This window comes from Geotrypetes seraphini, chromosome 9, assembly GCF_902459505.1.
Source record: "Geotrypetes seraphini chromosome 9, aGeoSer1.1, whole genome shotgun sequence".
Classification (NCBI taxonomy): Eukaryota; Metazoa; Chordata; class Amphibia; order Gymnophiona; family Dermophiidae; genus Geotrypetes; species Geotrypetes seraphini.
Window position 1 is genome coordinate 21,139,435 of NC_047092.1, and position 15,004 is coordinate 21,154,438.

Genomic DNA, 15,004 nt, shown 5'->3' on the forward strand with positions numbered 1-15,004 from the left:
GACATCTTTATTAATGTTTCCTCCTGTCAGAGGTTGTATTTATAAAAAGTTTTTAAAGCGCTTGCTTGCTTATCAGGCTGTAAGTTGGAATAGGGAGCTATGTACTCTGTGCATTCATGTTCATACACCCACTTTAGAAAACTATTAAAATCGATTGTGAGGTTTCTTTGAAATTAAGGGCTTCTTTTACGAAGGTGCGCTAGTGTTTTTAGCGCACGCACTGGATTAGTGTGCGCTAGCCGAAAAACTACCGCCTGTTCAAGAGGAGGCGGTAGTGGCTAGAGCGCTCGGCATTTTAGCGTGTGCTATTCCACATATTAAGGCCCTAATGTGCCTTCATAAAAGGAGCCCTAAATGTGTTTATGATTGCTTTGTAGATCACTGGGGTTGTCCAGTCTCTTGTTTATTATAAACTGCATTGATCCGAGAGGTTTTGTGGTCTAGAAATGTAATGTATTATTGAAAAGAGAATAAATGTAGGGACCCTTAAACTTTGCCAGTTTTGAATTGACTAGGTCAAAGCTCATTGTTAAAGAAAACAGTTTTTAAAAGTCAGTTAAATACAACAGTTTGCAGAAAAGTACAAAGGACAACCAAAATAATGAAAGGGATGGAATGACTCTCATATGAGGAAAGACTAAAAAGGTTAGGGCTCTTCAACTTGGAGCTGAGATAGTTAGAGGGCGGGTATGAGAAATCTAAAAGTCTTGAATAGAGTGGAATGGATATTACATTACATTAGTGATTTCTATTCCACCAATACCTTGCTGTTCAAGGCGGATTACAAAAGAAGTTATCTGACCATTTCCAGAGGAATTGAAGAGTAGAGCAAGTTGCTTCAGAGAACTGGGATGAGTCTTTCGGTGTAGTTTGTCTTCAAGGATGTCTTGAATAAGATGTTTTTTATTTGTAACACAGGGGTCCTTAGAGTCAGACCTCTGAGTTGAGGACGTTACTGGAAAACTCTTGTTATTGTGGTGCTGTTTGTATCCTTTAATGTTTTCAATAAACAATTTAAATAAAAAGAAATGCAGCTTAAAGCCTTGAGTGTGTTTCAATGTCATTCTCTGCAAAAAAAAACCCCAAAACAAAACACAAAAGAGGGACTGATTGAAATAGTATCAGAAATATAAGTGGTAAAAAGAAATCAAAGTAAAATTTAATGCAAGTGGCTGAGAAAAAGAACAACATGAAAATCTTTTTAAAAAGATGCTTTATAATTAAAAAAAAAAAAAAAACCTGATCAGAAAAAAATGAAGATAAATATGGAAGCCAAAAGAAGTGCTCCTTACTGCCCAAATAAGAACAATTATGGCTGGTCTCAATACCTCTGGCATCACCTAATACACTGTACAGAATGGGCTTTTCAAGAAGGCACAAAACAGGTCACTTGATCCATCAATGTAACTATCCAACAATTAAGACACTTGCTACCAGAGGAAAAATTAATACCGACACGCAGGTTGTGTGTGTCTGTGTGAAGATGCTTTACAATGTGGCCGACAATAGCAATGACCAATGGCACTGTATAATACAAACTTATGAACCCACAGAATTCTAATAGAACTGAGAGCAGGATTGAACTGTGATATACTGGTATAACATGATAACTGTACAAGAGGCTTAGAAGCCATCTCAACTGCTTTTATTTACCAACAAAATGGTTGGAAGTCTGTAAATTTGGCCCATCCTTTAAATGACAAATTACCCTTTTAAAAAGTACAAATAGGGGACATACTGGGAAGTTACATAGTAATGTTTTTAAACAGCAGAAAATATTTTTTTCACCAAGTGCAGTTAAGATTTTAGAACTCTGCGCCAAGAATGTTGGAAAAGTAGCAGCAATAAATTCCTGGAAACAAACTCCATCAATTTTTAATACAGACCTGGGGAAAACCACTGCTTACCTCAGGGTAAACAGCATGGATTCTGCCAGATACTTGTGACTTGGCTTGGTCACTGCTGGAAGCAGGTTACTGGACTAGATGGACATTTGGAATGACCCAATGTGACAACTTTGATGTTATGTTGTTTAAAGCAGTGTTTCTCAGAGTCCACAATGAATATGCATAATTATAATGGAAATCAAGTTTATGCATATTCATTGTGGATATCTTGAAAACCTGACTGGCAAGAGAGTACTCCAGGACCAAGTTGAGAAACACTGATCTAAAGCCTGTTAACAGATGTAGTCCTGGATTTGCAGATCCAGTTTCATATGTTATCAACTCATTTTTTAAAATCTTTATCAAGTTATTAAAAAGTAAGAACTACTGTGAAGAGCAAATGTGTGCATATTCTGTTTATAAAGTACAATAAGAAAATAAAATGTTACTTTTGGGAGTAGAATCAGTCCAAACCAAGATTAACTGTTCTTTATCTCATTGACATTTATAATAGCATGTGTAGTCTGTTTTGTTGGAAATCAGCAATGATTTTAATGTTTGTAGAGCTTCCAATATGAGAAGCAAATGCTCATTGTATATATCAGCATTTCCAGCAAAATCAGTTCTCTGGCAAAACTCCTGAAAAGGTTTGGAAAGTTGTAAAGGCTTTTGGAAAGCATGTACTGTTAGAGGGGTGCATGGAAGGATAGAGATGTGGGTCTTGAGAAGTCTGTGCTTGCTCTGTAATCGCCGCTCAGTGTTACATTGTATGTGTGTAAGAAAGAGAGTGTTGTATGTATCCATGTTTATACTAGAAGTTGGAATGCTTCTCCCGTAGAAGTGTATCAGGTCATGTTTTCTGGAATTTATTCCTCTCAGTCTGATGTGGCCCATTTCAAACTCAAGAAGCTGCAGCATTTAAACAGTGATATATAGAAAAATTGTTTCTTTCAAAATGAGCCCTTTGCCCTTCTGATCACAGATCTTTACTCCCAGATGCAAATATACAGAGGTATACCCACAAACATACACAAGAATGTAGGTGCAAGTATATAGACATACAAATTATATTAATAGACAAGCACACAGCCACAAACATACAGAGATGCACATGCACACAGGAGTTGGAAATTATTTTTATTAGACCATCAATTAGGGCAGGCCTATGAGGCATCCTTCCCCCACCAAGCACCACCTTGCTGGCCACATCTTTATCTCTATGGCAGGGGTTCCCAAACCTTTCCTGGGGGAACCCCAGCCAGTCAGGTTTTCTGGATATCCACATTGAATATACATGAGTGAAACTGGCATGCTAAATACTAGGAAGCCCACGGGTATATGCATGAAAAAGGGCCCCTAAATTATGCTTGCCTTGGTAAGAATAATACCAATTATACAATGCTATACACATTATTATTTAAGTGTTAATTAATTCTGATAGTTAAAACTAGAAGACAGCAGGGAAAGGCGTTTGCATTAGATCACACCATATGTACTAATCTACCCAGCCCTCTTCTGTTTGGCCCTGGCTTTTTGGGATGTTGGGGTTTTTTTTGGTTTGATGCAAAGAAAGTGGCTGATCATTTTGATCTGGATATCTGTTCTTTTGTATTCTTCTTTGGTATGGAAACATTAAACAAAACGCATAGAAGCAGCATTATGGTAATATAACCAAATAAAACATTAGTAAGAGAAAAGTGCCAAAAGCTAATGTATATTGCTCTTCTGGGTTTCTGCACTACAACTATATTATTGCTGTACATTTTATTCCCTGCCACACTCGTAATTTATTAAATCCTTCTTGAACCTTAAAGTATGAGCTCCTGAAACATCTATGCATAGTAAATAGAAGGCTCTTCTACAGGGCCTTTGTATTATGTGCTCAGGGATTCTTTTATTAAAGCAACACTGCATACCAGCATGTGGTCTCCCCCCCCAAACACGCACATACACAAATCATTAAGATTATGCTTTTTCATTCAGAATATTTATGGTATCTTACTGCAAAATTACATATAAAGAATCCCTTCCTAAAAGAGTTACAGTTTAATTGAAACAGACAATATGACTCCCATTCATCATTCACCAACAAAAAAAAGTGAAAAATAATATACTGTATATGGACAGGTTTTCCGAGTAAGGTGACCAGGCAGTAGAACAGAATTTTATTTAACAGAATTTTAATATTTTGCAACTACTAATCAGAGAACTATCACATACCAGAGTAAATGTACATTTGTATTTTTAACTCACTTGTTAACAGAGAAAAAAAGTAAACATAAATCAAACATTCAATAGGAAATGAGACAAATAGAGCTTAATTTTAAATGAACAGAAAGAAAATAGTACTTGTGTTACCAGAAAAGTAACTTTTACTAAGGGCTCCTTTTACGAAGCGGCTTACATCTCTCTAAGCCAGAATATGTTGGAGATGAACATAAAGAGTAAATCAGAGAGACTAATAACACCATTTGCACAAGGCCAAACTCCTTCTGGAGTTCATAAAATTCATATCAAGGTGAGTTTAAATTAGTAGTACCCAACATAACAACAATTTCTGTATCCTACTACATTTCCTTGATCTCTGTTTACATTTGTTGGTACTTGAGGATCATCTTCTCCATACACTCTAGAGTCTACAGAATAGTCACTTGGCACCAACACTTCCTTGACATTTGGGTTTCTTGCTTTAAGTTTAATAAGTGGGACTAGGCATATCCCAGGATCAGAACTTATTTATTTTTTCATAGTTCACTGTTGTATTCTCAATGTTTCTAGATACAGTATGTTAGTGTTTATATTTTCATTGTGTTAGTCACGCAACTTGATGTGGCTACCTGTTTCCTTCAGTTTACATGGGCTAATCCTGTCCCGCCATCTGCCTTTGCCTAATAAATAAGCAAAACACATATATGCCTATATATAGTGTGACCATATAGCTCCAGAAAAAAGGGGACAGATTGAGACATCCGGGTTTTACTTCCATTGAAAGCAACCAAGATGTCTCAATCTGTTCTCCTTACTTTCATTGCTTTCAATGGAAGTAAAACCCGGATGTCTCAATCCGCCCCCTTTTTTCTGGAGCCATATGGTCACACTACCTATATATGAACTTACAAACTGCGGGGTTTTTTTTGTGTAAGTTCGTAATGAGAACACAAACCGTAGTCGAAATGGACAGCACGTAGTTGAAAAAAGGGAGTTACAGCCTTGACAAAACCATTTGGTGAAACATGTTGGCTAAGATGCCCTTCAATGGATGACCACAATAAGATAAGTCACTTTAAAAAGAACCACAAGTAGAATTATTTATTTATTTATGTTACACAGCAAAGAGAGCTACGCATTTATAATAGCCCCGATGAGGAGACAGCACTTAAAACCTAAGACAATGAATGGAATGAATCTCAGGTGATGTTTCTGAAGGTCTTTAAAAGCTGCGCATATTATCCATAAGACATTTGAATGAGAATAGTGGGTGGAACAAGAAAAGGACTTGATCCATTGTTAAAACAGTATATATGAACTTAAACACAACTATCATATCTCAGCCTTAGAGCCTCGTGGAAAACCATCATGACAGCCAAAATATCTTCCTAATCCTGGTCACATCCCTCAGAAACACAGTTCTCGCTCGCTTCCTTCCTTCGCTCTTTGCTTTGCACACAGCAGTGCAGGAACAGCCACATATTCAATCTATGGACGGACAGGCAGGCTAGTAAAGCCCCAACCGCCTCCTTCGAGCCCCCCTAACGAACAGGAAAGTCGACGCTACCCTCGCAGCACAAGGTCTGGCGCCTTTTCACACGCACGCGAAAACCCAACCCTCCAACTCAAAAACCCGCCAACAAGGCCGCATGCGCAATAGCATGACTGCGGAACCGGAAGCAGCCGTCGGTCCTCGGGCCGTGACGTCCAGTGTTGCTGCGCGTGCGCGGAAGCGTATCTCTTTCGCCCCACAGTTCTCCCCCCCCTTTTTTTTTCTGGCAGTCGCGGGAGCTGTGGTGGGGGAAAAAAAAAAAGGAGCTTAAAATTGGTGGCGAAACCCCCCCTCCCCTCCCGCTTGCTCGGTAACGCCGTTGGGGCCCCGCGTCAATCCCGGCCGCCTGAGCCTGGCAAGTTCAACGCTCGAGTGCAGGTATCTGTGTTGTGCTGCGGCTGCTTATGGGGCTTTTCGGGACAGCGTAGCGGAGAGCAGCAAAAAAAAAAAAAATGTTAGGGCCCGGGTGGCTTCTCCTCCTCTGAGGCTTGTGTTGAACCGTCTGAGCCATTCCAGATTTCGGCGCACTGGAATATGTTCCCTGCTAGGTTGGTACGCGTGAAAATAAAGGAGGCGAGTGGGTTCGAAGTTTCTGTCCGGCTTCACGTCTGATATTGCGGAAGGCTAGCTTTTTTTTTTTTTTTTTTCCTTTCCTTTTGCTGACTTTCAGTTATTTTGTCTCACGAGAGAGTTGATTTTACTTGACTGAACTTAATATATCGTGTGGTTTGGTAGTTATTATTGCGGTTGCATGTGTTGAACTTTGCAAAGTAATTTATAAAGTGCCAGTGTAAAGAGCTCCATGTTATACAGTGGCCCATTTTTGTTGCTGTTGTTTGCATGTATAGGACGTGGGCGTTAGACTTTGCTAGCATTGAGCTCCAGTCGAGACAGTGTAGTCAGTGGCTTCTAGCAGGAGCTATGAAATTTTCAGGTGATTTGTGATATACTGCAATACGCGTTATAGGAAGTAACTGTGTGAGAGCAGTGGGTGCTGAGCATCCCCAACTATTGGTGTTCAGGGAGGTGTAATTTGTATTGTGGTTTGGCACCCCTAATCATTTTGGAAATGTTGGCATCGGTGAAGTGTCATAGCTTGGATCCAAAATGTTTTGGCTATGGTTTTGATTATAGAGTTGCCTAAACAAATTAAGGAGACACTTGAGTGGTTTCTTTCACTTTTTGATAGCATTGATGGCTGTTTCTAAAATGGGATGCTATTTATTATTCAGAAAAACTGTGTATACTGTATATTGAAAATATGGTAATTTAATACAGATTTGATACTCATGAGCAGTAGCATCAATTGTCAATGTTTTATCTCTGGCTGTTGGCCATTTGTGCACCTTTTGTAATCCTAATTTAGGGATTTCTATATTGGTGTGCTAAGCATCTGGTGCAGGGCTGGTGTTAGGGAGTGGCAAACAGAGCAATTGCCCTGGGCTCTTATGTCACAGTAGAACCCAAGTCTCCCATAAGCTTCAGGAGGCCCCCCTCTTCAATTTCTGACCTGGGCCTCTGAATGTTTAACACCAGCCCTGATCTAGCATGCAAATAAATATGACTGTTAACCTAGGAGCGGGGTAACTTACTGTCCTGGCATGATGGGACCTGTTCAGTTACATGTTAACCGAATGTGTTTTGGAGTGGGAATTGGTCCTGGACTGCTAATGGTACATTAGTGTATGCTGTTACTTGTGCAGTTAGCATGAAAATGGTCTCCTAAATAGGAGGCAATAAGTGCATCCATGCTAAATGTCATATACTTATCACATGGTAAAGGATTTTAATGTGGTAACTTTATAAAACATGCTGGGACTGATCTCAATCGTTAGTGCACATTAAAAGTTTTATTTACCTTGAGAAAATACAAAACTTTGCCTCACTTTAGTAAATCGGCTCCTCAGCTGTCTTAAAAATACAAAATTCTAAAACGGAAATACATTTTATACAAGAATTCTCAATCTAGTCCTCAGAACATACCGAACCAGTCAGATTTTAGAAATATCCTTAATTGAATATGCATGTGACAAATATGTATGTAATTGAAGTAGTGTATGCAAATGTATCTCGTGTATATTCATTGTGTATATGACTGGCTCGGTATGCCCTGAGGACTGGTCTGAGAGCCATTTATTTTATGCATGCTCTCGCCTTATTGCTTTATTTGATATCTACTTCTCTCACCTTGTGCTGCTCACTGACATTGTTCCACACAGCATCAGTATCTCTGTACTTTTGTGTCATCGGGGGTGGAAAATTTCTAGATGTATAAAAGGTGCCCTTGGTGTTGTCTGAAAAAACCCCTGTAGTGGAGAGCCCAGGATGAGCTGAGGCTGCTGCTGTTATGGAGGGTTTGAAGCTTAGAAGAGATGAAGGGAAAGAAACTTAATACAAAAACAATACACAAAAAAGCTAAAATTCACAAGACTGTGTCATAAGATCACAAAAAAGAAATGAGAAAACAAATTTGAAATAGACAAAAGAAGAAAAAGCCAATAACAGTCTAAAAATGGTGTAAAAAATGAGTCAAACAAAGTAACAAGGAAAATCAACTAAGGTTTTAAAATATATACCCTTACATAATAGTGGCCAGTCCAGATCACAAGTACCTGGCAAAGAGTGAAACAGATTTTATGCTTCTTATCTTGGGAATAAGCAACAGATTTTCATTTATGTACTTTTCTTTTAGGAACTTGTCCACTATTTTTTTAAACCCTGTTTAGCTAACTACTTTACCACATTCTCTGGCAACAAATTCCAGAGCTTAGTTCCAGGATTTCTCCAATTTGCTTTACATTTACTATTTAGCAGAGGCTTTGGGTATCATTACCAGTGATACCTAAATCTGTTTCCTTGGCATCACTTTGTACTTGCTCACATTAAATGTCATCTGCCATTTGAATGCTGAGTCTCCTAGTCTCTTAAGGTCCTGTTGCAATTTTTCACAATCCTCTTGATTTTGAAAAGGTATCCCAATAAGAGTGCAAGATTTAATTTTTCAATAAAAGGCATAATTTAATTTTAAAAAATTTGTCAGAAAAGCAAGTGTATGCCAGCAGAGTCATGGGGGACATTTGTCAGATATTGTGTTCCACACTAAAATATCAGCACTTTTTGATTAAATTATACTTTTTATTAAAAATTACCCCCCCCCCCCTTTTTATGAAGCCACATTAGGGTTTTTTATTGTCAGCCGCAGTGGTAAAATCTTCGATGCTCATAGAATTCCTGAGAGTGTCGGAGCTTTTACCATTGCGGCTTGCGATAAAAATCGTAACACAGCTTCATAAAATGGGTGAGGGGGTAAATCTTGCGCTCTTATTGGGATACCCTTTATCATCCCAAAAAATTTGATTACTTCACTCATTATTCCAGTTTCTAGATCATATATAAATATGTTAAAAACCCAGATCCGTGAGGAGCCCCATTATTTTCCATTCTTCATTGAGAATATTGACAATTTAACCCTGTTCTCTGTTTTCTGTCTTATCCCATAACTTTTTAATTTCCTTAGAAGTCTTCATGAGGTACTTTGTCAAATGCCTTCTGAAAATCCAGATAAACAATATCATCCTACTCGGCTCACCCATATCCACATGTTTACTCACCTTTTTTGTGCTAGTGCAAGGATAGTGCAAAATTATGGGTACTACATAAAATAGTGATTAAAGTCTGGTATAGATACAGGAGTCAGCTAGTCTGTGGCATGCCACATAACGGTACCAAGTCATGACCCTGAGCTTGAAAAATATTGGTCTAGTGGCTAGAGCAATGATTTGTTTTTGTTTGTTTCCTCTTCCTCCTCTTGTGGGCTTCTAGCTTAGTCTCAACCGGGGCTGGAATTTGTGTTACAAGTCATGCAACCATCCTGATATTTTGCTTTGTATCTTCTGTCCTCATTGCTTTGACAGTCCTAAACCAGGGGCTATAAACCTGGGCTTTTAGAAACCTTGCATTTATGAGCCTTGTTTACCATTTCTTATCACCACTTGGTGATGACTGACCCCCCTCCCTTCCCTGCTGTTTCTCAAGGACTTGAATGCTACACCCCAATCAACCCAAGAAAAACAGGAGCTCTGTCAGGAACCAAGCAAGCCCAGGTCCTTCTGCAGACCTGAGTGGCTGAGGAATAATTTGTTACTTCGATAGCATGGGAATCAAACTGAATTGCCTTATCAAAGACTTAACCTAGTTTTTCATTTCTAAACCTAGGTCTTAACACTGTCCATGCCCTTGGTCAAGTTATTCTGTTCTTTCTCTGTTTGAACCCAGTAAAGAAATGTGAATGTCAGCTTTTGAAGGTTTTTAGGGGTTTTATGGTCTTGTTTGGACTAAGGTGTTTTTTTGTTTTTTGTGTGTGGTTTTTTGTTTTTTTTTTTACTAAAGATTAGTACATGTTATCTTTAGCAGGGTCCATAGGAATAAAATGGGTCCTGTGGCAAATATATGCTGATTTTTAGTAAAGACCTTTAAGGCTACTAAATAAATATAGAGACCTATTTTTTATTTTATGATCATGATTGAAGATGATAGATTCCAATCAAAAATAATATATGTGACTTAAAATCCCTAATTGCAGGCTAAAATCAGGCAGCACTTGTAATCATTGTTCAAAATTTGGTTGTATAAATTATGAATTATTGAGTTTTACAGTTCTTAAGTTCAGTTTTGGATAAAGTAGTGTGGTAGCCATGTTAGTCCTCTGACCTGAAGAAGACTGTGTCTTTGAAAGGAAAACAAGATGATTTTTTTGGACTGTTCTACTCATTATATAGAAACATAACTAAACTAAACCTTAAGTTTATATACCGCATCATCTCCACGGATGTTGTGGAGCTCGGCACGGTTTACAAGAACTTAAAATATAGGAAGAGAAGGAAAAAAAAGGTTTACATGAACTTATATATAGAAGAGAAGAGTAAGGGGGGATAGAATTACATTTTAGTGAAAAGCCAGGTTTTCAATTGCTTGCGGAATAATTGGAGGGAGCCCAGGTTCCGCAGCGGGGTAGTAAGGTTCCAAAGATCTATGATTCTGAAGAGAAGGGATTTTCCCAGTTTGCCTGCATAGCAAATACCATGTAGAGAGGGGAAGGATAATTTATACCTTTGGGTGGGTCTGGTAGAGTCAGGACTCGAGGAGTTATAAGATAGTGGGATTAAGGGAGGAAGGATGCCGTCAATGATCTTAAAAGCCAGGCAGGAGCATCTAGTCTGCCCATCTGCAGTAACCATTATCTCTTTCTCTTTCTGAGAAATCCCACATGCCTATCCCAGGCCCTCTTGAATTCAGTTACATAAGAACATAATAGCCATAAGGGCCATCAAGCCCAGCATCCCGTTTCCAACAGTAGCCAGTCTAGGTCCCAAGTACCTAGCTAGATTCCAAGTAGTAAAATAGATTTTATGCTGCTTACCCTAGAAATAAGCAGTGGATTTTCCCCAAGCCATCTCAATAATGGCCTATGGACTTCTCTTCTAGGAAATTATCCAAGCCTTTTTTTAAACCCAGCTAAGCTGACTATTTCACCACATTCTCTGGCAACAAATTCCAGAGTTTAATTATACATTGTGTGAAGAAATATTTTATCCAGTTTGTTTTAAATCTACTATTTAGTAGCTTCATCGCATGTCTCCTAGTATTTTTGGAAAGAATAAATAAGCAATTCACATCTGCCCTTTCCACACCACTCAGTATTTTATAGACCTTTATCATAGCACTCATGAGCCATCTCTTCTCCAGGCGGAAGAGCTCTAGCTACTTTAGCCTTTCCTCATAGAGAAGTTGTCCCATCCCTTTTATCATTTTTGTCAACCTTCTCTAATTCCACTACATCTTTTTTTGAGATACAGTGACCAAAATTGCAAACAGTAATCAAGGTGTGGCCATACCATACATTCTATTTGCTTTCATAGCCACTACTGAGGGTTTCAATGTATCCTAAATGATGTCACCTAGATCCTTTTCCTGGCAGTGATTCCTAACCCTGCATCATGTAGCTGTAGTTTGGGTTCCTCTTTCCCACATGCATCACTTTGCACTTGCTCACATTAAACGTCATCTGCCATTTTGACGCCCAGTCTCCTGATCTTGCAATTTTTCACAATCCTTTTGCTATTTAACAACTTTGAACAAATTTGTGTCATCAGCAAATTTAATTATCTCGCTAGTTATTCCCATCTCTAGATCATTGGTAAATATGATAAAAAGCAGCAGTCCTAGCACAAACCCCTGGGGAACCCCACTATTTACCTTTCTCCATTGAGAATATTGACCATTTAAACCTACTCTCTGTTTTCTGTCTTTCAATCATTTCTTGGCTTTCTCTCATTAATCCATGCTTATGTATATATTCTGTCATTTTGTTCTTTTTAATAGTCTCTACCATTTTGCCTGGCACCGACATCGAACTCGCCTGTCTATAATTTCCCAGATCACCTCTGGAACTGCTTTTAAATATCGGCTTCATGTTGGCCACCCTCTAGTTTTTTGGTACTATGCTGATTTTTGAAGAAAAATTACTAACAATAGCTCTCTGCAAGTTCATTTTTAAATTCTCGCAGTACTCTGGGCTGTATACCATTTGGTCCAGGTAATTTGCTACTACTCAATTTGTTAAATTGACCCATTACATCTTCCAATGTTACAGAGATTTGTTTGAGTTTCTTTTATTCATCAGAATTGAATACCATTTCTGGAACTGGTAACTCCCCCACATCTTCCTCGGTGAAGACTGAAGCAAAGAATTAATTTAATCTCTCCGCTATGGCCTTGTCTTTCTTGAGAGTCCCTTCTATTCCTTGCATTTTCTTTGAGACCAGGATTGGGGTTGGTTTTTTTTTTAATGGTTATTTGAAAATTAACCTGAGTGGTTTTGCTTAAATGTATTTGGTCCAACAGTATTCTTTTGCTTCTTTATTAGTTTGGCATGGATCTAACTTTGGATGTAGCACTTATGTCTGCTGAAGCTTGGTGTAAATGCTGGTGTGTAAATAACCATATTCTATAACCTTGTGCCTAATTTCTGGGAATGCTCTAACCCCCTTTTGAGTTGCACGGAACAATGACCAAAAATAAAATACAAACATCAATATAAGTAGAATAAGCTATAGATAATATGATTAAAGCAGGGCTGTGGAGTCGGTAGATAAATCCTTTGACTTCTTAGTTTCTGGTACCCACGAGTCCGACTCCAGGTACTCAAAATGTCTATGACTCCTCGACTCCACAGCCCTGGATAAAAGTATATTCCTCTTCATCTAATGCGCACAACCCTCCCCCCAACCTACTGCTCCAAAAAAAAAAAACGGGCATAGTAAACAATAACACCCAACCTAATGCCCAAGAATTAGCAAACTACTTCCTAGACAAGATCAAGAGCGTACAAATAGAAATCGGTAATACATCAATCACCACAAATCCAAAGACCCAACCAGACCTTATTTCTACTGACCTCTGCACAGGAGACCAAATCTGGTATGCTCCTCCAGCTAAAAGAACTGTCCACCAGAAGCTACATACTGGACAAATATCCCTTGCACCCATATCCCTACATCCAAATGAACTTATTCCATGGCTGGTCTCACTGCTGAACAACCTCCTAAAGGCAGGCCAACTAACCGTGCAAATGGGCCACATTGCACTCTCTCCTATTCCAAGAATCATGGAGCTGACCTAACTTCAACATCCAATTTCAGGCCCATAGCAGGAATACCTCTGCTCTCTAAACTACTTGACACATTGGTTTGTACAAGGCTCGCAGCCTTCATAGACAAATTCTCTTGCCTGCATTTTCTCAATATGGTTTCAGAGCCCAACATAGCACTGAATTACTATTATTTACACCAACCACCAAAATCAAACTGATGTTGAACACTGGGCAAAAATCAAGTCTTCTACAATTTGATATATCATAAGCTCCTACTGACTAAGCTGAATGAACTAGGTCTGACCGGACTGTCCTCAACTGGTTCAAAGAGTTCCTGACAAACAGAGAATACTGTCTATTGAAAGATGGCACCTTATCTCAGAGCTGGAAGGCATTCTGTGGGGTACCCCAGGGGTCCACACTCTCACCAGTACGCTTCATCTTATTTATGAGCTCCCTAGGCAACAATTTGCCAACAAACTAAAAAACACCACCAAAACTGAATTACTCTTGGTTCCACAGTGCCATTCAGATTGTACCCATGAGCCTATCAGTATTCTCAGGCACAACACTAAACATAGAAAAGACTTCAAGGGTGCTTGGAATTCTGCTAGATTCCACACTTTCTTGCAAAACCCCAAATTTCCAACCTCTGGGGGGAAAAAAATCCTTCTACAGTTTAAAGCAACTAAAACTGATCAAACCATACTTCTACACCAGTGTATCACAAACTGTGCTGCAGCAGATCCCAGGTGTGTCAAAAAACGCCGGCAAGGAGGAGAGGCGCGGTCGCCATCTGACTGCTTACAGAGGCACGTCCTGTAGACAGTCAGCTGGTACCAGCATCTCGTCTCTCACTGCACCTCCCCTCCAGGATTCCCCACTGGCGAAGTGACAGGTTCAGGGTCACGGCTGGAGGGCCTCCACACATGCGCGTGATGCCATGACTTCTGACGGCAGCGCCAAGAGGTTTGTAGGACACTGTTCTATACCAATCACTTTGCCATACTAGTCCTGACACTAGACCAGTTTCTTGCAAACTTTCCAGCCGGCGGCACACTAAATCCAGTGCCCTGGCCGGAAGGCACCCGGAAGTGCGCTCTGGCCCATCTGGCTGCGACCCGCTTCAGTGGAGGGATCTGGGAGGTGCGGGCAGAGGAGGAGAGATGCCGGCCAGGAGGAGAGTCATCCAAACCGGCTGACTGCCTACAGGATGTGCCTCTTGCGGTGAGAGGCACGTCCTTTAGGCAGTCAGCCGGTGTGGATGACTCTCCTCCTCACCAGTGTGTTGCAACACACCTGAAATCTCAGGAGACACACTGGTGTGTCGCAGCACACAGTTTGCACTAGACTATTGCAATTTACTCTATGCTGGCATAACCTCTTCTCAAATGCACAAACTCCAGATGATTCAGAATACTGCAATCAGGCAATCTTCGTTTAAAAAAAATGACCTTATCTTAGCTTATTATTGCACATATGCACTGGCATTTTGGGCTGAAACCTGGACCTGGATTTTGAGCTGGTTTTGGTGTCAAATCCAATAATCAAAATTCGGTAGGCCACTACTTCACTTATAAAGAAAGACTAATAAGTTAGGATTCATCAACTTTGAGCAAATGCAGAAGACAGAATAGAAGTTAATTGAGTGATGTGGATCAAGTTTAAGATAGAATGGTTGTTTACCCTAGAACTAGGGGATGCTTT

At 39.5% G+C, this 15,004-nt stretch overlaps 1 protein-coding gene across 13 annotated transcripts in view; it reads left to right on the plus strand.

Annotated features, from left to right (window-relative positions):
* Positions 1 to 5,852: 5,852 nt before the first annotated feature.
* PPP6R2 (protein phosphatase 6 regulatory subunit 2) overlaps positions 5,853 to 15,004 on the plus strand; it is a 182,375-nt gene continuing 173,223 nt past the window's right edge. For 4 of the 13 annotated variants that reach the window (XM_033957999.1, XM_033958000.1, XM_033958002.1 and 1 more), the window contains exon 1: positions 5,856 to 6,024. The gene's annotated coding sequence lies outside the window, so the exon portion shown is untranslated. Of the gene's footprint in view, positions 6,025 to 6,062; positions 6,195 to 15,004 lie in introns of those variants that run through there. The other 9 variants (XR_004540605.1, XM_033957993.1, XM_033958004.1 and 6 more) reach the window with 7 other exon arrangements.